This window comes from Parasteatoda tepidariorum, chromosome 5 (genome assembly GCF_043381705.1).
Source record: "Parasteatoda tepidariorum isolate YZ-2023 chromosome 5, CAS_Ptep_4.0, whole genome shotgun sequence".
NCBI classification, from domain to species: Eukaryota; Metazoa; Arthropoda; class Arachnida; order Araneae; family Theridiidae; genus Parasteatoda; species Parasteatoda tepidariorum.
In genome coordinates, this window is record NC_092208.1 from 9,762,854 (window position 1) to 9,789,405 (window position 26,552).

General features: G+C 29.5%; 1 protein-coding gene across 1 annotated transcript in view; it reads left to right on the top strand.

Moving 5' to 3' along the window:
• The first annotated feature begins 5,491 nt into the window (after window positions 1-5,491).
• LOC107443395 (erythrocyte membrane protein band 4.1 like coracle) overlaps window positions 5,492-26,552 on the top strand; it is a 68,477-nt gene continuing 47,416 nt past the window's right edge. Inside the window, exon 1 of the mRNA XM_071180847.1 lies at window positions 5,492-5,925. The gene's annotated coding sequence lies outside the window, so the exon portion shown is untranslated. The remainder of the gene's footprint in view (window positions 5,926-26,552) is intronic.

Here is a 26,552-nt window from a genome sequence, read left to right on the forward strand (position 1 = left end):
TTGTTGTTGTTTCAAATTAAAGAAAGCTTTCTCCTTTTCGAATTCAATATAATAATACCAGTTTTGAAAAAAAACTAAGGTTAATTCAAAATTCTTGCCCAAATTTAAATACATTAATTGACAGCGATTAATACTTTTAAAGAAAATAGGATTTTTCGAAATTATTTTTTTAAAGCATTATTTTATTAATGTGAAAAATCCTCGAATTTGAAAAAATGTTTCCTTTTCTAGGTCCGCAAACAGCAAAAATAGAAATTTTTTTAAATTTAAACGACAATTTTTTTAATTTCATCTGATAAGATATATCTTATCTCTCTTAAGTAATTTCACAGATAGAAATATATGGTAAAACAATATTATCAGAAATCAAAATTAACATAGTAACACAAAATTAACAAGGAAAATAAGAAATAAATAAAAAAGTTTTAATTATATCTGATAATATAAATCTTATCTCTCTTACGTAATTTCACAGATAGAAATATATGGTAAATTATTTCTTTCAGAACACGAAATTTACATGGTGAGGAAGGAAAATAAAAAATGAAAAAAAGTTTTAATTATATCTGATAATATATATCTTATCTCTCGTAAGTAATTTCACAAATAGAAATATATGGTAAATTATTACTTTCAGATCACAAAATTTACATAGTGAGGAAGGAAAATAAAAAATAAATAAAAGTTTTAATTATATCTGATAAGATATATCTTATCTCTCTTACGTAATTTCACAGATGGAAATATATGGTAAAACATTACTTAACAACACAAGATTAACATTGTAAAGAAAGAAGAAATAAATAAAAGGAAAAAGAAAAAAAAGTTTTTTAAAAATCGCAATGCATTACTGACTTCCAAAGCTGTAATCCGTTGTTTTCGTTTAAAAAAAAAAAAAAAAAAAAATTAAATCCACTTAACGATCTGTTCCTTTCAGGTCGTTGAGCTCAAATTTAACGCAATTAAACATTTATTTAAATATAACTCGATAATTAAAAAGAAAATTAATTTATACAGAAGGGTTAATTTAAAGTGAACGGAAAGGCATTTTTGAAATTTATCTATATATTTTTTTAAAATCTCCTATGATATTAAAGAATTATCTGTATCAATTGCCAGTACTTTCTCGGATTGCTAATCTTATGATAAGTTAAAAATATCCATAAAAATTATGAAAAATTTCATTAAGATATGCTTTTTTTAGGATCACTTGTTTGAAAAGGAATTATTTTTACATGATTATATTACAATACGACTGGCGTGATTATATAATAAGTATAGAATGATTAAAGAATATTGATTATATATAAAAAAAAAAAGTTGTGAAGAGTTATTTTCCGCACACTTCACACTAATCCTTGTAGGAACTAACCAGTGAAGGAACACTTAAGCTTCGCTTGCCTTTTAAAAAATCATACTAATTTCAAAATTCGTAATTTTAGTTAAATGACAGTGTCAACATATTTGCTACTAATTGCAAATTATGTAAAAAAATTATAGAGAACTTACATAATATTGTTTTAAAGTTTTGGAGGTTCAAATAACAAGTAGTAAGAAGACCAAGTGAAAGAACTATTTTTTAATGTTCTTTATGAATTTATATGCCATACAAATATCTAATAACAAGCCTATTCTTGAAATTATAACATACAAATACTTGGAAAATGTAAATTTTTTTTTGTATTCATGAATTGAAAATTAAAGTGTCAACATATTAACACATACTGTTCATTCACTGGGAAATTTATGCCCAGTAAAGGAACATGCCTGTTCCTTCACTGGTTAGAAGTTGTTTTTTGTATTTTTGACATACTTTTGATGCAGAACATCATTAAAGGTACAAGAACAAGTTAATTAAAGTTTTTCTTTCATTTTCATTAACTTAGAAAAAAAACCCAGTAAAGGAACACTTGTTCCTTCACTGGTTTTTCATCGTTTGGTGAATAAGCACCCCCTTATCTCAGTACTTGATTATGCTATGATGCTTAAAAAAAAAAAATAAAACGCAACTTCAATAACTATATTTTGAATTCTTATTTTCACAGTGAGAAAAATAAAAGTATTATATGCAATTAATTCCACTTCAAACATATACATACAAACACTAATCTTATAATTTTTTCAAAGGAACAAGGTGTTGCAGAGATAATAAAAAATTTAAAAATTTTTTCAGAGAAGTCTATGTGACCAGGTAATCCAACTTCCTATTGTTTGGCAGTAAGCTATTGTTACCAATCAATCTAAAGAAAAACTTTCAAATTCTTATTTTTAATCAATATATAATTGAAATGTTCCTTCACTGGGTAGTGTTCCTTCACTGGTTGGTTTACCCTATATTGATTTATTTTAAAATAAAGTGTAACCAATTCATCAAGATTTCATTAAATAAAATGATATTTAATTAATAGGTACTAATTAAAAAAATAAGTCTCAATTTTATTCCACTATTATTTTTATTTTATTTTTTAAATTTTTTGAGGTTATTTCTAGTGCTTTTTTTCTGGGTTATTTTTCGTTTATCGGTGAGAATATCAATTCTCAAGCATGACGGAGACTGTTCTTTATAAGTTAAGCTTTTTCGGTATAACAATTTGTAAAAGTTAATGTTGTTCACAATCAAAAAATCCCCTCCCCCCCCCAAAAAAAAATTATTGGTAAACAAGGGAACTAATTGATTAAGTGAAGTTGTTATGTAAGACTTATCAAAATTCTCAGGTATCTCTGTCTTGCTTCCATCTCTCTTAATTTTATTCAGAATAAATTTCTTTTATATTCTATAAAGATCTTTTACTTCATTATTGTGGGCATTACTTTTCAAATTTTCTTGTGTCCCGTAGTGGACAGATCTTTAAGAAACCCGAAGATCGTCCCAATAGAACACCGAAGTCAAGCATCACTGGCTGCGGTTAGTAAGCTAGTGGGTGACCACTTTGATCAGCCTGCATAGGGACCGAGGATGCGCGATATCAGTTATAGCTAAATTGTTCTACCGTAAAGGGCTCGACTTCGCACGCAGATCGTTGGGCTATAAACGCAAGGGAGCCATCCCTTCTGCAGAGGATCAAAATTGCGATGGCGCGTCTGTCTTCGGATCATCCTCAGGGATGTTTCCCAGACCTACCTGTTCTACCTACCTACCAATTTCTCTCGTAGACTACACGTCGTAAAATTGAAAGTCTTAACCCGGTAATATATTTGTAAAGTGCTTCAAATTCATTTCTTAGAAATTCATTCATTTATTCCTTATTTATTTCTTCACTTGTTAGTTTTGCAGTTAGAAGAAATCAGGATCTGCAACATGAAAAAAAGTTAATTTTTTTTGAGAATTCTAACGTATTATATTGAATATAATAAAGGTGTAAAATAAAATGATCAAATTATAACTGCACCAAAAAGGTTTTTTTTTTTAAAAAAAAAAGACTCGATCAGAATTAATATTTTAGCTCAACCAATCCACTGGTTATAAATGTGCTTTGCTTATAAGACAGATTTTGATTACACCAAAAAATAAAAAATAAATAAAATAAAAAGATTTTTCAAATCCATCCGACCTCCCAAACAAATTCCCCTTTCCCCCAAAATTAAACCCCTAGTTTTAAATGCGTTTCTCTTATTTCTTACTTCATGTGATTGTAAAGTTGTGCATTGATGACACAATAAATTTGCCTGAAAAAATATTCTCCACCAAAAAAGTTTTTAAAATTTAACTGCCCCCCTGAAAGGTGGTGAAAAATGTAAATATGAAGAAAACAAGAAAAACGATGTAAAATTTTTTAAAGGAGAAGTAAAAAATTGTTAAAAAGTGTTTTTAAAAAACATTCACAAATTTAAAAAAAAATGTTATTAAAAATAAAGCATTTATGCATTATAGAGTGCATAATTTTAAATGTGTTAAAATCAATGTTTTAGATATAGTAGAAAACATTGATTTAAAACTATAAAAAAAAAATAATTATTACATGCTTTTACACAAAACTATTTTGCCATATGGGATAAACTATTAAGAGAGTTTTTATTATTTCCCGATCTCCGTTTACTTCAATTTGTACACTTATATTTAAAGTAAAAAGTTGAGGGTTGGGAGTTATTAAATTTAATCTTTGTATGTTGGAAGGTACTTAAATAAAAACTCTCTTAATAGTGACAAATTAAATGTAAATTTTATTTCTAATCAGGAAAAATATTTTAATGTGGACATTACAATATTAAACCAATAAAAGATTTTGTTTTCTCCCCTGAAGATAATGATATTTACAAGATAAGCTTTTCTTTTACTAATTTTTACTTCAAAATTCTTTGTTTCGATCTTATAAAACCCGAAATGAGTAAAATTTCACCAAATAAAAATAAAAAGATAATTTGAAAATGCCTGTAAGTTAAGTATACATTAGGATTCGTTACTCCCTTAATATATTACATTTTGAGTTTTATTGTGTATGTCTTGAATTTTTATTTTCTATTTTTGTTTGATTGCTTTATTTTGTGAATGAATTTTTATTATTTTTATTTTACCTTTTTTGCTTAGTAATTTCTATTTTCGTTTCAACTTTTTGGTGCTAATCACACTATTTTATTGATATGTTTTGCTTTGGCTACATTAATACAATATTATAAAGCACAATTTTTTCGGATATAATCGTGTAAGCTGATGACAAGATGACATCTTTTCCTTACTTTTTTATTGTTTTTAAATTAATTTTTTTTTTAAATTTGTGAATATTTCTTAAAAACATAATTTTATAATTTTTTTTTCTCCTTCAAAAATCTTTTTTTCCTCGTTTTCTCTATATTTTTAACATATTTTATAAGTTCTATGTACTTGAAGCTTATGCGCAGTAAGTAAAATTCATATATCTCTTTATATTTTAGTTAATTTTTTTTTCTTTTATCATTTTTATCTTTATATATATATATTAATTCAAACTTAAAGTTAGCTAATTAATTAATCTATTAATTTATTGTTATAATTTTCTCCTCTGTGTCTTGAACTTGGTGTCTTAGCAAAAGCAATTAAATTTCGATTGAGAGTTATAAGTTAGAAAATTATTCCCGTTTTTTGTTGGGGGGGGGGGGGGGGGNCTAACTAGGAGAGAGGATAGTATTGTTTTTTACATTCTCTCTTATTTCAGTAATAATATAGGATAGATATAAAAGAATTATTTTTAATTTTAAAATAATAAAAAAAAAAAAAGTTTTACAAGACTATGATTTCTGAAAAAAAAAAAAGGATGAAAAGGAATAATGTATTTATGCACTTCAGGAAAAAAAATACGCTCCTTTAATCAACGTTGGTACTAATAATCCTTTAGCAAAAAGTTTATTAGTTTACTTAAGCTTATTATTTGTTTCATTTTTTGAGAAAATGTTAGGAAAAAAAAAGTTTAATTTTACAAACAAATTGTTATTTTGTTTATGAAAAAACTACTAGATGGCAGCATATTCGATCATTTTTGTTTATTAAGAAACTCCTAGATGGCAGCATATCCAATCATTTTATTGGTTATTCTTCTGAAAGTGTTGTAGACTGAAAAATTTCAATAGATGCAGGTCATAGAGTTTTAAACGATTGTTGTTCATAAAATGCTGGAAAGGGGTATCAGATGATACGAAATGAATTGAATACATCGAAACGATTTGTGCGCATTGCCTACATCGCTTTTACAAGAGCACCAATCTCACTGAAAAATGAAAATGCATCCGTTTTACTCATTTTGACAGTTGTTCAGAATTTTGCGTGACTTGTTATTGGATTGTTGATGTTGTGAGTGTGACAGAACTGACGCCGGTTGTTTATTTACACTCGAGAGTGTTTTATATTGTATCTTTTGGAATTATTGTTCACCTAATGACTGAAACATGGATATTTATTTCTAATTGATGAGTTTTGAAATCTCATATTGATTATAGGGTCTGTCTGACTTCCAGGTAAGTCTTACTACTGTCAAATCAATCCTAATCCTGAGTATCGTTTTGTATATATAATTCATGCTTTTCATGATTATGAAAATCAGTTAATAATAATCTAAAAATATGAAATATTCTTAAGAATGCATATTTGGTTTTGAGTATGTGGAGTTTCAATTGGATAAAAAAAGTTAACTTGATCTGGAGAGCAAATGTATACATTTGTTTTCCCAAATATTTTAACGAAAATTTAAAATGTATTTTAGGAATTTTTTTTTTTAATATGCTATAGATCGATCATCTCGCATAAACTGGTATCTTGCCAAATTTTGATTTTATAAATTCCAGTCATACCTGTTATTGGTTTATTGAAATTTTTACTGCTTATTGCTAAATTTTGGAATTTTTACTATATTTACTTTCATTCACTAATTAAGCTCGTATAAAGAATATGTTAAGCATGCATTACTTCTTTTTCATTACTAATGTATGCGATGCATACTATACATTATTGAAAACCTATCTAGTAATTAATTTAAAAAAAAAAAAAAAAAGGTCAAGTTATTTGTTATAGATCAGTGTGGAGTCTGCAGTAGAATTGTTCGATTCCGGATTTTTGTTTCTGAATGCTCGACTTCAACTGCGGCTTGTACTGTGTTAAAATTTTCACTGGTTTCCTTTGCAAGTATTATTACTATAGATAATTATTATAGTATTATTATTATAGATAAATTATCTATTTTTATGTACAACTAGAATGATTTTATTTAAGGAGGAATTATATTTTATAAGATAAAGATCGGAGGAATAAATTTAAGAAAGTATATATTTGTATAAACTACTGTTATTTATTTACTGTTACTGGAAGACAAAAAGAGGAGGATTTGTATATCAGTATCTCCTATTTATAATTTAAATATCTGATTTAAAGAAAGATTGTTACATTAAGTTTATTTATTTATCTTTTTTAGTTAACTTTAAAAGTTAGCTAAATCAAGTTCATTTCTGATTTGAACACAAATATAACTAATAATGTATTAATGCCGTTTTTCCTATAATTTTTTGTTTTATCTTTTTCAGAAGTTCAATCAAATTTATGATGAAAAAATTTACATTATGTTAGTGATAAGTAATATTAATAATTGTCATACTATTCGATTAAGTAAAATTTTTGCTAAAATAATTATAAATATTTGTCTATATTGTTGTAAAATCAAAGTCTTATTACTTTAAGAATCTGACTTCTAACTATTTGTTTAATATAATTTGTTTGGCTTCGACTCTACTGTTCATAATGGATTTAATAAAATTGTTTTGAGGAATAAGTGATAATATTAATAATTGAACACAGTTTTCATAATTTAATAAGTCTTATTTTATTGTGATCTTTACCACTTTCTCATATATTTATTTTGTTGTATTTCAAACTTGTCTACTGTAGGTATTTAAAATTTTTTTTTGCTTGTCCTTTCAATAGTAGAAGGGAAAGAAAAAAGAATCTTCTTTCAATAGAAACTAATATTATCTATTGTTTTTTCCTTCTTATAATTAAAATATTTTTTTAATTTAAATTGTTTTTAAAGATAATAAAAATTAATATTCTAAATTAATATTTAAAATAATTGTCTTGTGGCCACATTATACTCTTATATTTCATTGTATTATAACTATTTCATGCTATTAATGTTCCTGGATTTTCTATTATTATTAAATAAAAATTTTTTGGACTACTTTTGTCTAGTTAGACTGGAAAAATTACATGAATATAGAAAGCGAAATTTATTTTTATCTTTTTTATTATTTTAATTTATGGTTTGCAAGTGAAAAATAAATAAATATTNAACTACTTTTTGACGTCAAAAACCCAACCCTGGCCACAATATACTCTTATATTTCATTGTATTACAGCTATTTCATGCTATTAATGTTCCAGGATTTTCTATTATTATTAAAAAAAATTTTTTTGGACTACTTTTGTCTAGCTAGACTGGAAAAATTACATGAATATAGAAAGCGAAATTTATTTTTATCTCTTCTATTATTTTAATTTAAGGTTTGCAAGTGAAAAAAAATTAATATTTAGTTTGCCAGTTTCAGATTGCATGGGTAGTGGCTAAAAAAGTTTATATTTTAAAGATGGAAATTCTTATCTATCATGGTAAGATATTAAGTTATTTTAGAAGACATAATTTATGCATAGTTATTTTTTTAAAATTAAGAATTGGAAGAAAGGACAAAATTGATTTATTTGCCCTTTCTAAATTTGTTCGATCAAAAATTAATTTTATTTGCTCTTAAAGAATATATGATATAAATGAACTCAACGACCTTCACTGATAAAATCACAGGATTATAAAGTCATCTGCTTTTTAAAATCAAATCAGTTGAAACTAGATTATTACAATATCAAAACATGCTAAAATTGTCCTTTTATAAAAATCCTTATCATTATTTTGTAAAATCAAATTTGTGTAGGACGTATGTTTAAAATAATAATTTTTTTATTTGTTTTTCTTTACCTGAATGTATAGAACTTCTATTTTTTCATGTTTTGAAAGCATATACGTATACTCCTCAGGGAGAATAAGGAAAACTTGGATTATATAGGGAATTTAAAAATTACCTAAAATAGCAGAAAAGGCAGAGAATTTTGAGTTTTTCCTTACTAACTGGGAAAATACATGCAATTTTATTTCTTATTTTTGTCTTTTAAAAAGTGGTTACCTTTTAAGGTGCATACTATGGGATATTTAAGGATATTTCTGCTATACTAAACTGTTTCATTTACTATAACATTATTTTTTTAAGTAGGTTAAGCTGTTCCTTAATTCTTTTAAGTTTTTCCACCAATTAAAACTATAGTTAGCCTAATATAGCTCATACAAGAGCACAATGATTGTGGGTTTCCTCTTAATATATTGTGTATAATAGTGAACAGAGAATTTTTTTTTCTTGATTGATTTGAGTGTTAAATGGTGGAATTTAAAAAAAATAAATTATGATGTAAAGAAATCCTAATAGAAACAGTTTATGAATTAATAAAAGTTGTAGAATGTCTACCATCATTCAGTGGCAATAATCATTAATTATCCAACAAGGTAAATTTATATTCAATAGATGCTAGAACAGCACTTAATGTTTTAAAATGAACTTAGATACAAAGAACAATATTGGAAGAGATAAAAATGTTTACAAATTTTAAAACTATGATTTTTTTTAAAATTTTGCTGATTAAACAAATTTGTTACTATTTTAAAATTTTTCTGTCAGTTAAAAAATGTAGCCGTAATTAATTAAAATGCTAGATGTTGATTCAGTATTAATCAAAGTATATAATCTTTCTAATCTTTTAATTTTTAAAGTTCATAACCTAAATTTTTTTTACCTATATGTAGTTATTTCGGTTTAAAAAATCAAATGCTCTTAAGATGAATTTGATTATAGTAATTAAAATGTATTTTATATTGTGTTTAGTAATCTACTCGATGAGAAACAGTTGTAGAGCTTTTAGGTTTAAAAATAATCTTAACTATTGAATCCTTTCTGATCCTTACACTGAACTCTAGGGTTCCGGAGAACACCTTTTAGGAACCACTGTTCTAGTGGTCGACTTTCTAATTTTCACCTTCACCAATTTCCAATAATAATTCTGATCCTTACACGGAACGAAAGGGTTCCGTGGAACGCCTTTTGGAAACCGCTGTTCTAGTGGTCGACTTTCTATTTTTCACCACCGATTCCATCATAGCTAAAAGTTCACATTTACACTTTTCCAAAACCTGAAATATTTTGATTTAAATTGTTTTAAACAAATATGTTTATGTTATGTTAAATGTGATAAAAATTTGCGTATGTTTTTAAACAAAATAAATTATATTGTTAAGCTTGATATTTTTGTGAAGACTCCATTTTAATGATAAAAAATTTAGTGAAGGGTTTGTTAACAGACCCAAATTTCTCATTTAATGACCTCTAAAGATAAATGCCTTTTATTTAAAAAAAAAATTTTTTTTTGGTGACTTCCTTTATAGTTCAGAACTTAGCTGTGGTATCTAACTAGTACTAGCACTAACTACAACTACTAACTGCACGCATAAAAAAATGTATTTTAAAACAATTCAAGTTATATTGATTTTTTTTTTCTTAATTAAAAACTTCTTTCCTTAGAGATAGAATGATAAGCGTTAGAAAGAACGACGGTTAGATGGAATTTTCTCTTCGTCGTAAAATATTCAAAATCTTAATTAATTAGCGTACGATAACTAGTTGTTAAAATTGTTCGAGGAATTTGAAGCAAACAAAGATATATCGTCTGGAGCGATGAGACGGATTCATGATTCTTAAACTTTTTTACGACTTATAAACAAAGGTTTGGTTCAGTAACAAAAATGTAAAATTTATAAGGTATATGAAATTACTTCGATCTGCTACCTCTGTACAGTGCTTCTACTTTGTCAGTCTAGAAGATTTTTATTTTATTTTTATCTTGGAGTTTCAGTTGGTTCAGTTATTCTCTTCACTGTTTCTTTTACAGGTTAGTGATAAAAAGGTTTAAATTTACTAATTTCCTTGTTTTGACATTTGAGCATTCTAAGTCCGAGAGGCAAGACCAGACCACAAAATTTGGCTTTTATCCGACGTATATCTCGGGCTGTAAGTAAGACTTTATATTTCGGACGGGCTCTCGGATTAATATTCTTCGGGGTAGAAAGCATGTCCGAACTGATCTCTGTACACAATTGTTGTTTTCGTGTCCATGGATTTTTAAAGAACATCGAAAGTCCCTATACACAATTCTAAAGTTATTACGTATACCCAAGGAAATCTTTCAGAGACAATTTATTTCCCCAAATATAAAATGTGTACCCAACTGAATCTAATTCAGACCCAAAATATTAACATTGCCTTTTTTTTCTTCTCTCATTTTATTTTTTGTTTAAAATAACAAAATGTATGCTCTTAGATTATTTGTTTGCTAAGTGTAAGTTGGGATACCTTTTTTTTTTTTTAATAAGTTGAATGCCACGCTTATTTTATATTGCTTGCCCGTCTGGCCAAAATAATTTTCTCAGTATGCGTTGCATATTTTGATGAAATATTATTTACAACGAAAAGGTACCTATATGAAATAACCTTTCATATACCTTTGAAAGTTAATTTTTGTGATCAGTTAATTTTTGTAAACATTCGTGACGTTTTCCTTTGCTTGGAGTGTTTCAATACAGAACATCGCAAATAACTCGCGCGTATTATCTTTAAAGTGACATGTTATATATGTATATAAGTAAAACTATTTTTGTGTGTATATTAAAACTATTTCTCAGTAAAAAAGTGTCAGTACCGGCTCAGTAAAAAAAATAAGAAATTTTATGTTTTGGATTCATAAATCGAATGAACCTAAGAAATACTAGTAATATTCAAAATTATGCTCCCTCCCCCTCAATTTCATGTTATGATAAAATTTTCGATTTCTAAAATGGGGAGATCCCTGTAAGTCAAACAACATTAGCATCGGTCAGTGAACGAGTGGGTGACGACTTGGATCATTAGCTTGTGAAGGGATCGAGGGTGCGCGAGTATCGGTCTTCGTTTAACGGTAAAATGTTGAACTTCGCATGCTATCCCATTTTAGTAGCCAGACGACCTGCCTGCTAAGTAGAGCACTTCCTCATCGCTCTTCAAGAGGATCAAAATTGCGATGAAATGTTTTCGCATCATCTACCGTCGCCAATAGCCCACTCCTCTTGTGCAACACATATTAAGTACAAGTCCTGTGGCAGAATTTTTTCGAGCTATCTGCTAAGAAAACTCTCTAGCACTCATATCTTTCCTGCAAGATACTTTTAATATTAACAAACATATATGTTACTAATTTATAACAACAAATACGCTGTGTTAACAAAAAAAAAGAAGAAAAAAAACTGTATAATTTTTTAAATTGAACTTGTCATAATTTTTTATTCTAATATTATGTGTAATATTCTCGTATTTCGTTGGGGGAAAACGCACAAATTATTTACTTCTTCGCATTTTGTAAATAATCGTCACAATAAAAAAATAAAAAAATTAATTAAAAATCATGTAATCTGCAGTAGTAATTGCCGAAAAAAAAGGAGAAAAAAGATCGACGACAAAATCACGCGAATCGGACGCCTCAAACGCGTATTTAGTTTCGAGATTAGGTTGTTGTAAAAAATAATGTATAAAAAATCTCGGATTTAAAAATTGTGGAGTAATCAATAGCAATAACTGCCAAAAATTTGATAGAGTTATTGCCTTAAAAAATAAATACTCAAATGCACCATTCGAATTTTCCGTATTGTTTGAAATATATCGGTATGTTTAAAAATCACGTGAAAGTCGATATCAATAACTGCCAAAAATACAATCGAAACATGACATCGATTTATGATACTATCGGCGTTAATTGAGCGCGACAAAAAGTGATTATCTAAAATTCTAAATGCATGAATGGCAAATATTACGTGTAAATTTCAGTAAAAAAGAAAAGTAATTTTTTTTACTTCTCATAAAAATTTACTTTTCTTTTCAGTAAATTTTTTTTTCTTCTTTTCAAAGGCAAAATCTTTCTGCAAGAACTATTTTAAGTTCTGCGACAATGTTGCCGTGATTTTGCCACGGGAAGTACAACTATAACAGCAACTCTAATTCTGAGGGGGAAAGCATGTCTGCATTTCATAAAACTATATTTTATTTCAATATTTCGACACTTATATCGCATTTTTTTCGAACGTTGATCTTCGAAGGGTACGCCCCTGTCTGACTACTTAAATATAATTTCTTTCACCGCGGCCCATGTTAGATGTGTCATGTTATGGCCACTGATGGGAATAATAGAACTTTTTTTTCTGCTACGCTTGGCTGATGTCTGCAAAGAAATGACGCCTATCTTATCTATAAAAAAAAAATTCCTAATCAAAAATATTTTAAACCCACGCGTGAGTAGAAAAACTCTGTCCCTCGTCAATTTATTACATTTATTACTCTACCCTTCTTTTTTTTATACCTTGTGTCGTGCGGTTTAGTGAACCTTAAACAGGTTTCGCCACTTGAAAATTTTCATTTGGGAAGGGCACCCGGCGTCATGCCTTCGCGTGGATCTCTATCCCCCCCCAAGGGTACTATTCACGGGGCTTTGTTATGTGATTTCCGAGGGAGCACGATCTCATAATTGATAAATGCAATACTACTAAATGACACTTCTTTTTTTCCTTTCTCGAATGCGGTGTATCACCTTTTGAAACCAGCAGTTTATTGGAACAAATTGCGTAGCGTTTTTAAAAAGTGCTTAAAGGTGCTTATTTTTGATTTAAAAGCCCCTAAAAAGGTACTTTTTTTAATTCGGGGTTCGTAAAAAGTGCTTAGTTTTCTGTCTTTTAAAAAGAGATTTTCTCTTTGCCGTATCGATTTGTCGTTCTAAAATTACANTTTTAAAAAAAAAAAAAAAAAAGAAACATTATTTTTACAATTTTCTCTGCAATATTTATCAGAAACTGGTTATTTTTATCATGATTATGTAAAGTTTTTAAAAATGTTTTTGAATTTTATTGATTTTATGTTTATAAATCAAGAATTTTAAACGATAGAAATTTTTTTTCTTTATTACTGCATAGATCTTAATTATGATTTTTTTTTTGGAAAGTGATTAAAGATATATTTTGAGTGCTTAAAAGGTGCTTATTTTTTATTGAAGAATCTGGCTACGCATCCTGTAGATGTGCTTAACCATAACCACCTAGAGTAGGTGTTTAGAAATATGTAGCTTGGAACAGTGTTTTATCGCGGACCGATAAGTTTTATTATTAGGACTAGTAGCACAATTTTTGCAAATATTGGTACGTATACGGATTGTGGTAATTATTTAACAAAAAAAAAAAAAAATGGCTAAATTTTTTTGTTGGTCATTCACACCCTAGGATCAAAATAACTTGGGCGCTTGTTGCACCAATATTCATGAATATTGGCTCAGTAAGGGTTCAAAGGGCCTATTTTCTTCCTATATTGGCCCTATATAGAATTTTCTGATTCACCCGATATTTTACAGCCACTTTACAACCAATATCGGTCCTATATAGAATCGTTAGATTTACCCGATATGTTATATCCATTATTTAGCCAATATAGGATCTATATTGGCCAATGTAGGCCCTATATAAGCTATTCTAGGACCCATATTGAACCAAATTTGAACTCAACTGAGACCCAGGTAAAATTATTGCTAGGGCATACTCTCTGTTACGGTTGGCCTTTTTTAAATCACTCGATTTAAATCCTGGTAAAAATTTTATATATATGGGGCTATGGAGCTATATATATAATATGGGGCTATGGAGCTATATATATAATATGGGGCTCTCCCCACCTCAGCCTGCTGGTGGCCAAGCACTTCAATTGGTGGCAATCTCTCTCTCCATGTTTTGTACATCAGCTTTTATTTCATTCATAATCTTTCTGTGTCATGTCCATTTAGGTCTACTCCTTCGTTCCTTCGTTTTCCATTTACTTCGAACTTTCCCGGTTTTCTGATAATTAGTTCAATCCATCGCCATTCGTGTTCAAGGATTTCCAATTCTATTAGTTTTTGTTTATTTATTTTTATTATACAAATGTTTGTTTTTGAATTAATATTTTACAGTCATTTTCATTAAGAGCGTTTTTCATTATCTTCCGAATCTATTTTCATGTGTTTAAACACTAATAATGGTTAGTTCAAATATATATATAGCGGAGAGATGTACAATATTAAGGTTTATCTAAAATAATTAACCGCATAATAATATGCATGTATTCATCTCTCTCGAGACCTTTATTTCATACTCACTCTTGTATAGATGTCAGAAATGGAATAAAATAATAGTGGGTACAGATTAGATGTTGCCAAATGTAAATCTTGACTTTTATATTGAGATTCTTAAAGACATGCGAAACATAATTCAAGAGAGATAATAGCCTTTTTCAATTTTAACTGTTATTACGATATAAGGTAATCTTCGTACATCTTTAACAATTAAAATTATTTTTCATTATTGTATCATCATTCAAATCTGTATTCCTAAGTTGATTTGCTTATTAATTTTTAAAGTACAGTCCCTGGCCAAATTATTCGACGCATTATAAGATTCTATGTTAAATCTTAATTATCGGGTGGTACCATACAGCTTTATTATTTTTACACCGCTGAAACCGGTTTGCACTTGTTTACGTTCGTGTATCAATGGGTTAAATTAGACGATATATAATATAAATTCGACGATTGGATAAATTAGACGATATATCATATAAATATTTATTATATCAGGTATTACACTAGTATATTATAATATATAGACCAAATTATTAGACACACTGTAGTGTTTTAATAATGACATGTTTTGCACGAGTTCATATGCAATACTCTTATATTTAAACATACATGTAAAGGGCTTTTATTCAGGAGATTTTTTAGATACTTCCCATTTGTATTTATTTTTAAAGTATTGCATTACACTGTTAACCAATTAATACACGAACGTAAAGAAATGGAAACCGGTTTCAGTTACGTAAAAACAATAAAGCTGTATAGTATCACCTGATAATTAAGATTTTACATAGAATCTTAAGAGTGCGTCGAATAATTTGGTCAGGAAGTGTAAGTGTTGTTTATTTTTCAAACTTTTATTTCGTTTCAATTGTCATATTAATAAAATGTTTTTGGTTCTCATTCCCCATTTTTCAAAATTTACAATAGTAATTATGTATTTCATTACAATAAAAAAAATAATCATTTTTTTTTAAAAAAATCTTTTTTTTTTTAAAAAAAAAATTGACTTTTTAGACAAAAAAAAATTATCTTTGGAATTAGTGAGCAAAGTGAGTAGGTGGCGAAACTTCTGAGTTCTTTAGAACAGGGGTTTCCAACTTACATGAGGCCGGGGGCCACTATGAAAAACACAAATCAAATGGCGTGCTGCAACTTTATTAAAATTTCATGTAAGACTCTTTTATGTTTGAAGGAACATTAAATATTACTGTCAGATTTTTACCAAGTTGTACAAAGCGAAAGTATTGAATTACAAATTAAAATAAGAAGTAGATTTTTAAAAATATTTATTTGCATATTAAAAAATTTGGGCTACAATAACTTTAATGTGCACCTATGTATTAAACAATTAATGTGCAACAGATATCTAATTGTTAAGATATAAAACTTTATAAAGGTTGGTATTAGAACTTACATAGTAGCACACAAAATGTTCAATGAGAAAATTAAGGTTTGTCTGCTGCTACCACCAGAGAATAGATATTTACATTTTAAATTTACAAATNTTTTAATAAAAATCTTTTTTTTTTTAAAAAAATTGACTTTTTAGACGAAAAAAAAAAAATCTTTGGAATTAGTGAGCAAAGTGAGTAGGTGGCGAAACTTCTGAGTTCTTTAGAACAGGGGTTTCCAACTTATATGAGGCCGGGGGGCCACAATGAAAAACACGAATCAAATGGCGGACCGCAACTTTATTAAAATTTCATGTAAGACTCTTTAATGTTTGAAGGAACATTAAATATTACTGTCAAATTTTTACCAAGTTGTAGAAAAGAAAAGTATTGAATTACAAATTTAAATAAGAAGTAGATTTTTAAAAATGTTCAATTGCATATTAAAAAATTCGGAATACAATAACTTTAATGTGCACCTATGTATTAAACAATTAATGTGCAACAGATATCTAATTGTTAAGATATAAAACTTTATAAAGGTTGGTATTAGAACTTACATAGTAGCACACAAAATGTTCAATGAGAAAATTAAGGTAATTGTCTGCTGCAACCACCAGAGAATAGATACTTACATTTTAAATTTAAAATTTAAAAATGTGTGTGTAAATATTTTCATTCAAAATGAGTGGTTTCAAAAAGTTAAATCGGAGAATTTCTTCGAGAAAATTTCTGATACACACATGCTAAATTATATTCACAAAATTCGAAAAAATGAAATAAAAAAGAGCAACATACACGATTACCTTTGTATTCGAATAAATATTTTCTTGGATGCAAAACCTGAGAAATAATTTATTTTTGCACCGTTGGTATGTTAAATTTCACAGAAGCGAAGAAATGAGGTTTTTATTAACAAGAAAAGTATTTTAAACCCATACAGATTTTTACGAAAATTGTCCGCAAAATAATGACTTCTAATATATTTTAGTTCACGGGCCACAAAAAAAAGCTTCACTGGCCGGATGCGGCCCACCGGCCGCCAGTTGGAAACTGCTGCTTTAGAATAATATTAAATTGATTATGATTTATCACAGAATTTATGAATCACTTTTTTGTCAGGCATTGTACGGCATCTTAATTTAATAGACGCCTATAGTTTTGAACACCGCATTAAAAGGGTCTCTCTTATTTGTTCCGGTTGCTTTTATGCCGATAAGGGAGGGGGGTTGCGTACTGATAAAAATCACTTTGGATCATGTCATGATGAATCAATGCGATGGAGGGGGATGGTTTTCACTGAGATACATCCCCCATCTCGCAGGGGGGTGAATGACATTATTTGTTGTGAGTCATCATTTCTGCTGTTTTGTCCAATTTTCTGAATCTTGTTTTTCCCCTTCCTGTGTTGTTGCTATTGGTACCGTTTCTCAGAGTCTAACAGCAGTCTGCGCCAACTTAGAAGAAATATAATAATGTTTATTGAACTCTAAAAATAATGGTAACTCACAATTTGTTTTCGCATTGAAAGACAAAAAAAAAATATATTTTTTCTTCCATATTTCTTTTATCCAGTCTCGAAAATGATTTAGTTTTCTTTATTTTCCCCATTTTGAGAAATAATATAAAACAAGTTTTTCCTCTTTTGTCAAGAGAATTGCAATACGTTTTGGGCACGTCAATATTTCCCCCCCCCTCTTTCCCTTTTGAGTCTGGAGCATGTACTTGTTAGTTTAGATTTTTCGATATCTGCATGTTTTTCTAAATTTATTGTCTTTTATCGGCGAAGAAAAGTTTATAGAATTTTAAACGAATGAATCAATCATGTAACGCGTTGAAAGTTCCAAATAAAATCGAACTTGCCTTATTGATAAAAATGTGTATAAATTTTTTTTTTTTAAATTTTTTAAATTTTTGTTTTTTTATTACTTAAAAAAATAATTTTTGTTTTAAACTGATTATAATTTATGCCTTCACATAAATTTTGTTTTGTTTGCGAATGTTTTTTTTTCTTCATCTCTTATAAAAATATTAAAGGCATGCGATAAAGAGATTATTTTGAATATAAAAATATTAAAGACAACCCGGATGCGGAATTCGTATCGATCAGCCATCGCTTGGATTCGAACCCGGTTCACCTCATTGGAAACCGAACGCTCCAACTCCTGAGCCATCACGGCTCCATAATAACGATATTTTATTATATTTTATAACCGTCGTTGAACAGCCGACCCAATTTTTGGGTTTACGACTACAAATGTTCAACTCCGGAGCCTTGTCATTTTGAACCCAATCCAGAAGACAAGGGAACTCCTGGATCAAGTATTGGGAGAAATTTGCCTTCGTGGAGGACTTTTTGATGGAACTAACCACATTTGCGTTACATGGAGGGGAAGACCACGAGAACCTCCCACGGTTAGCCTGAAGGTATTATGAGGTATTAGTAATATTATGAGATGGAAGTTGTTATATTCATTAAAGTTTCTTTACAAAATGAAAATGTTTTGGAGTCAATATATTTCTTTTTTTGTTGTTGTTATTTTAGGATATAAAACATATTTTTCAAACTTTAATGAACGTAAAAGAAGTATTGCATTGCTTTATATTTTTTGAAATGACTCATAATAATTTTAAAGAGTAAAACATTGCNATTTTATAACCGTCGTTGAACAGCCGACCCAATTTCTGGGTTTACCACTACTGATGTTCAACTCCGTAGCCTTGTCATTTTGAACCCAATCCTGAAAACAAGGGAACTCCTAGATCAAGTATTGGGAGAAATTTGCCTTCGTGGAGGACTTTTTGATGGAACTAACCGCATTTGCGTTACATGGAGGGGAAGACCACGAGAACCTTCCACGGTTAGCCTGAAGGCAAGGGGACTCTAACTTATTATTCGTCTACCACTGAGGATATTTCATGTCAGCACTGTGGTCGGTGCAAGCCGGATGCGGAATTCGTATTGATCAGCCATCGTCGGGATCGAACCCTGGTTCACCTCATTGGAAGGCGAACGCTCTAACCCCTGAGCCATCGCGGCGCATAATAACGATATTGCAGAAAACAGTGCTTTACGGCTATTCAAAAGGGCCGGAGAAAATTGCTTGATAGTGGTAAATTTCGACTACAATGAGTTGGCCGCGAGCAGTATCATCATGCCAAGTAATGCTGAATGCAGTTTATCTCTATTCTGTTGGGATAAACTACACAAAAAAAAACTTGTTTTGTTTAATTAAATAACGTAAAGCCACCACGAAGGGTAACAAATAATAATAAATAAATAAAAAATATTTAAAACTATTTTAGCTTTATTAATTGTGTCGGTATATGCCTCTTAGTTTTGCGCATGATTTCTTAGTGTTGTTCCATACTAATTTATTGATTATTTTCTTCTTTTTTTATTCTTCCGCATACGAAGATAGTTTTCTTATATAATGACAGCTCTGTATTGTACGTTAAATCAAAATACTCAGTTGCTTTGTATGAACAAAAANAAAAAAAAAAAAAAAAAAAAAAAAAAAAAAAAAAAAAAAAAAGAAATTCACTCAAAAATATATAACGTATCAATCTATTGACATCGTGACTCTTTATTAACCTGATTGCCCCTTTTGTTTGGAGGAAAAAAAATACTTTTTTTTTCAAACAGTTCTATCGAAAATTTATGTTGAATCCTGTCAGTGGAAAGAGCTATAAATTTACCCTAAACTTTTTACTATGAATTTAATTAAATTTATTTTTGAACTTTATCTTTTAAATTAATTCAAACTTGTTTGTCATTATAGCTTTAGTTCAGCTTTAAGCTCTTGTTTTAACTACCCAATAACCGTTAACGGTCCGGTTTCAAGTTTACTTAACACCAGGTGTAATAATGATAATTAATTATAACATATTAATATTTTCCATGATGCGTCATGGAAAATATGCTTCTGAAATACTAAAGGCAGGAAATCTGTCGGAAGTTCAGAAAGACTGTTCTTATATTCAAAAAAAAAGAAAAAAAAGAAAAAGTGTTAGCACAAGTCTTTTGCTATTAGAATTTATACTAGAAATGAAAGGCAAACAGATTTTGCCATGAAAAGTTTATCCGTGGGATAGCGTCCTCTGAAGACAAAACTGAGGTGACAGCAAGTCTGGACTGTCTTTTCTTAGTTCTTATCATTTACCACTTGTCAACATGTGGTCAAGTTTAATCCAGATTCTGTTGGTCATTGTACTATGATTGGCTGACCTTCTGAAAATGTTGAAATCTCGACCGGAATTACTATTTCAGAAGTGATTCTCGTGTCTCTTTAGCATCCTCTCCAAAACGGCAAAGAATTGCCTGTTAATTGGTTCGTTCGTCGAAAGAAGAAAAATAAGTTTGTTCTGTGGTGTCGATTCACGAGAGCGTGACTCTCACGGAAGTGGTCGGAGTCACGGAAGCTCTCGAGGCTGACCCCTGAACAGGTGGTGGCCTAACCTATCGTGCCATTCCTTATTTTGCGCAATCCAACTATCACATACTCTTGAAATGTTTGCAGAGTCTGTACGCCACACAAAAACAACTAGGTGGGGAGGTGTTGTTTGATTTCAGTGCTTTTGCTCGAACTTTTCCACAATTTTTATTCGTTGTCAAGATTTTTATCTGCGCTTATAGCTCTTGTGTGATTCTCATTTCTCTATTGTCGGGAATAATCCGATACAATTTCACGTGTTTAATTCTACAGGGAATTGGGAAATTTCATGTGATGTTGAGACATGTACGACCAACTACGACTGTGATCAGTCGTTCTAACGGATACGCTGCATCGCAATTTTTGAATAATATTTTGTAATTTTTTTTACAAAATAATATATTCATATGAAATAGCGTTAAAATAACTAGAAAAATTCCAAAACAAATCCATTCTGAAAAATTTTTTTACTTGAAAAAACTGTTTAACCTCTAAAATTTTGATCAAGCAAAATACTATTAAAATCTCCAAGATGACATGCGATGCAATATTTATCATTCTATCAGCAGTTTCTTTGAATGAGAATAAAAATTCGTTTATTTGTTACGATTTTTAGACATCGTTTTTATTAATTCTTATTAAAAAAAAAAAAACAGTAATTTTTATTAAATAAGTTTTATTTTCTTCATGTCACACAATTTAAGAAAGCAAGCAAAACGAAGGCTGTGCAACATCGTTTCAAGAGTTGGCGATGTTGATATACGTTTGCGCCAGGAGTTTGGCGTGCAAACAGGCTTTTTTCTTAAGGATGATGGTTTTTTCTAAACTTGCAATAGAGCATAGTTTTTGATAGTAACATAGTTGTAGGCACAGTATAACAAAAAATGCAAGAGAATCACATGAGTGATATCTTGCGCAAAAAACTCACTAGATTGGCTTTCCTTGATCTTGATCTTACATTTATATAACTGATTATAACTAAGGCCCGGATTTTGATGACATTTGCATTTTTTGCANCATCTAAAAATTATTTCGGCAACAAAGGTGATATAATTATCTAAAAAAATATTATTTGAATGGATATTTTAACAATCCTTTAAGTTATTACTTATCCCAAACGTACGAACTATTGAGAAAAGAAAGCATAAAAACTTCGGAACGATTGAAAAATGACGATAAATACATAAATTCTAAGCTATCTTTTAATTTATAAACTCCATAACCAAATTTATTAGTTAAATTAATAGGAGAATTAAAGAAAAAATATGCGAACATATATAATTTGTGATAGTTTCCTAGTTCATGACTAATCACTAAACAATTTATTTATTTTTTGTCATAAAACGTTTATATATGTGCGCTTGAAATATTGATGTATAGTTTTTTTATTTATGGTTTTTTATAAATTTATTTTTCCTACTCTTATTTTAGAAAATAAAATGTAATTTTAAATGAAGTCTCTTTTACTTCATCGATACATTAAAAGGAAAAGACATTGTATACTTTTTTCAACAACATTTAATGAAACTAAATTAAAGAAAAAATTTTGATCGCTGAAGGGCGATCATAGGTTACCCATTGGCAAAATGAACAAAATAACAAAATTATCGTTCAAATGATGAAATCAAAAATGAAAAAAAAACGAATTCTAAAAAAAATTATCTAACAGCAGCGGTCGCCATAGCAACGCAGACTCATGCGCACCGTTTACTATTACTCTTGAATACAGTTGAAAAGTGTGATGACGTCCAAATAAGGTGCGCTCGCCATCAAACCCAAAACAACACTCATTTCGCCAATGGGTAATACATAATTTGAAATGAACAACTACCTAATAATAATATTAACCCTTCCTTGGAATTCGGTGGAAATTTTAATTGAATATTAGATGGAGTCTAGCTCTCAGGAACTACCGACTCTACAACTCTGTTAGGAACACTTACAGATTACACAAAAATGTCTTAAATAACATGAGTAGTCCTCAGACCTTAGGTTCATATGGATATAATATAGATATTTAATATACATGGTGCTTAGCGTTTTTAAAAAGTGCTTAAGGGTGCTTATTCTCGATTTTCGTTTCTTAAAAGCCCTTAAAGGTGCTTTTTAAGTTCGGTGTTTTTAAAAAGTGTCTCATTCCCGTTTTCGAAAATGAGAATTTTTTCTTTACCATGTAGGTTTTCGCCACGTATTATGCAAAAGCTTGCTTTTTCACATTTTTCTGTTCCATGTGTTTATAATTCATTCAACCACTATCTATTTCGTAGTACCCTCGGTCCCATAGCGTATGAAAGAGCCAATCATCTTGCCTGTTTGATGAAATACTTGCGAGTCCGCATGTGCGTCTAGTGATTCGGTGAGATTATTGCACTCGCATGTTTAACTCTGCTTTTTGCAAGATATTCTCAATTTCATGCTTCATTTTTCACCTTCTCACATCGAACCAAAAAATCTCTTAATCATTTTATAATGGCTAATATAATTAAGAAAAGAGTTCTTTGTCAGAAACTAGTTAGTTTTTCATGATCAGTTTTTGAAAATTATTTTAAGTCAAAGTCTTTGGTGTTAAGGTAAAGACTTTGAGAATTATTTTGCATTTTGTTAATGTATATAGTGTTTAAAAATATTTTTTGAGTGCTTTAAAAGTACCTAAAAGGTGCTTATTTTTTGTTGAGAGATTTGATGTAGAAAAAGTCCTGAGGAGAGCGCTGTTGAGAAAAAGAAAACGCACCCTAGAAAAAGGGATCTTGTGCACTGATGCTTCCGTAAAAAATCCTTTATTCTGATTTCGAATTTTATAAATAAGAACTTTCTGTGAGTTTGACAACCCTATTGCAATAGTTGTAGTCGAGGAATTGTAATATAATTGTGCAGTGAATCATTAATGAATTTTGTTTCCGGCCAAGCACTCTAATATTATTCTCTTAGGTACGGTTGCAGCGGTAACCGCAACATTTCCGGTGTAGCAAATTAGAATTGTTCTTTTACTCTTAACAAAGTCATATCCAATTTCGGATCTAGAAAAGTAATAAATATAAAATTAAAAAAAAGGGAAAAAAAAGCGCATTGTAAAAATGTGCCCGAAATCGTTTGCTGAAAAATTCCTTGTTAATTTTTTTACCTGTCAAGTGTGAGTGGCTTTTATTTATTTTAAAACAATTTTTGAATTGAAGCCTTTTTAAAACAATAGCAGCAGGTTGCAAAAAATTACAAAATAATTTTAAGGCGTTTTATCGAAGCTACCTGTCTGAGGAATGTTTGTTCTGTCTGTATCCTGTTAAAGTCTGTTGGTCTTTAAATAATAAGTTTTGCATTACGAGCGAGCGTATAACGCATATTTAAGTTCTAATCGAGCTTTAAATATTGGCAGAAAATTCTATTTTTACTTAGAAATAAGAAAGTATTTATTTGAGGAAAGTATTTATTGATTTTGATAATTTTTGTTTTAATTTAAAAAAAAAAAAAAAAAAAACAAGTTGGTAATTTTCTAAAAATTTCTAAACATTTTCGTACATTTAAGCTGCTTGTTGAGAGGAAAGATCAAATAATTGGCAAGTTAGTTAGTTTGAAATTACACCATTTACTTCGAGTGAAAAGGCGTTTAAACTGCCTCTTTTAATAGTCTTTATGGCAAAAGAATTTCGACAAAAAAAAGTATAAATTATAAACAAATGAAAGTAACATTTACGTTATTGGAAGAGAACAAAATTTATAACAGTTCTAGTTCTTGACTGCAATTAGAACTATAGTTGGCAGATTACTGTCTCAGATTGAGTAAAAAAAAAATCTGTTTAAATTCCTACTATTAGTTGACACTCTCCCTATATCTTGTTCAAATTTTCAATCGTTAATAAAATACTTTTTATTCATCAACTCAAGTTCAAATACACTTTTTTTTTGAACTTGTAGTAGATGACACATGATGTTCATACAGTTTTTTCAATTATTTATTCATTCATTAAATAGGGATGAGCAAAAAACGAAATGGAATTTTCTGATGGGTTAAGCGTGAGTCATTGTTTTAAATTTTACTATAAGCCATTCAGTTTTTTACATATTTTAAAAATATCAGAGATAATTTCTAACTTATAGCTCCATTTGAACAAAAAAAAAAAATACTTTATTGCTCACATTTAAATCTTTAATTATTTTATATTCGCTGTGTCAGATAAATTCCATAAAGAACATGACGTGGTAGCACGTGTGGTTCACGTCACCAAATTTATATATATTTTTTTTGCCTTTTTGTTTCAATTCCTATTATTAATTCACATTCTCCCTATTTATATCCATATATCTTATTCAAATTTTCGATCGTTAATAAAATACTTTTTTTTTCATCTCCAGTTCAAAAAATTTTTTTTTTAAAAAACTTGTAGTGAATGATAATCCAGATTTTTCAAATATTAATTCATTAATTAAATTTAATTAATTTCAGTTTTATATGGGAGAAAATTTTTTAATTATTTAATAAAGTTACTAAAATAAAAAATTTCTTTGTTGACCCTAAGTAGGAATTGACTTTTTATTTTATTTTTTATATTACTTGTTCTGAGTTACATTATACATCTAAAAAGGGTTGCATAATGGCGGCTTTTGAAAAGCTATAGAAAATTATCCTATTGAATTTGATGGGTTCAATTGAAGGAGCGACTCTATAACCTTGATTAGCTACCCGGACAATTGTTTTGTGTGTCCCAACCCTACCGCTGTCCGGTCTCGGCTGGCTCTGGGCCAACACGAACCTTTTTGAAAGTGACCCCCAGACAGATAAGCCCCGTTGTCATCTGCTAATTAATATCTGTCGCATAAATGGGTTTGAAGATTAGATCTGTCAAAATCGAGAGTCCACTGAGGATGGATTTTACTTGACTCTTTCTTCTCAAAATGTGGAATGAATGTTTAACCGGCTTAGCAACCTTCATTAAGTTGAAGCAATTACTAAACGCAATTTGTTTCTCGTCTTGTTTCTTTTTTTTATTTTTTTATTCTTAGTGTGTTTAATAAAAGAGATATTCTGATGATATGAAAAAGAAGAAAAAAAACTTTTTTTTTCTTTTTTTATCCAAAAAAAAAAGTAGTGTTTAAGAGTGTCATTTTTCTCGTATATTTGTGTTTTACGCCTTAAAGATTGTTGCCCCTTGATGTTCGGACCAAGTTGGTCTAAATGTTGAATTGCCATGACATCAAATGTATAATAGATTGTAAGTCGGAAGTCGGATAAGTATGGGTATAATTGGTGCGTGGAAAGGCCTGTTTCAAGAATTTTTGTTCACTGCGCAATCTTTCTCACTTCGTTAGTAATCAAGCCACATTTTGCGTTGCGGGTGATTTAAAAAAATATTTTTTCTTATTAGGAAACTGCTTGATGGGGAGTAATTTGTAACAAACCATGCAGAGACACACACATGAGTTTCAAACAACTTGAAAAAAAAGATGATTCTTCCTCTAATTAACAAATATGATGAAACCTGCGTGCGTGCGTGCGTCTCTCTCTCTCTCTCTCTCTCTCTATCTATCTATCTATCTATCTATGTGTGTGTGTGTGTGCGTGTGTGTGTGTGTGTTGAAGTTACAAATATAGAGAAAACATGGAAAATAATAGGTGTTCGAAAAACTCGCCGTGATAGTCGCTAGTCGAAATCTTAAGCCTTGATAAATCTGATTTAGCTTCACGAGGTCGGACATAATATCCTCAGTGGTAGACGGATCATGAGTTAAGAGTCCTCTTGCCGTTAGGCTAACCGTGGGAGATTCTCGTGGTTTTTGCATTAGTTCCATCAAAAAGTCCGCCACGAAGGCAGATTTCTCCCTATACTTGATCCAGGAGTTCATTTGTCTTTTGGATCGGGTTCAAAACTACAAGGCTACAGAGTTGAACCTTAGTAGTCGTAAACCCGAAATTGGGTCGACTGTTCAACGGCGGTTTTATATATTATTGGAAGCCATCTCTATCGAAACAAGAACTCTACATCTCCTGTTTAAAAACTCACACTAACATTA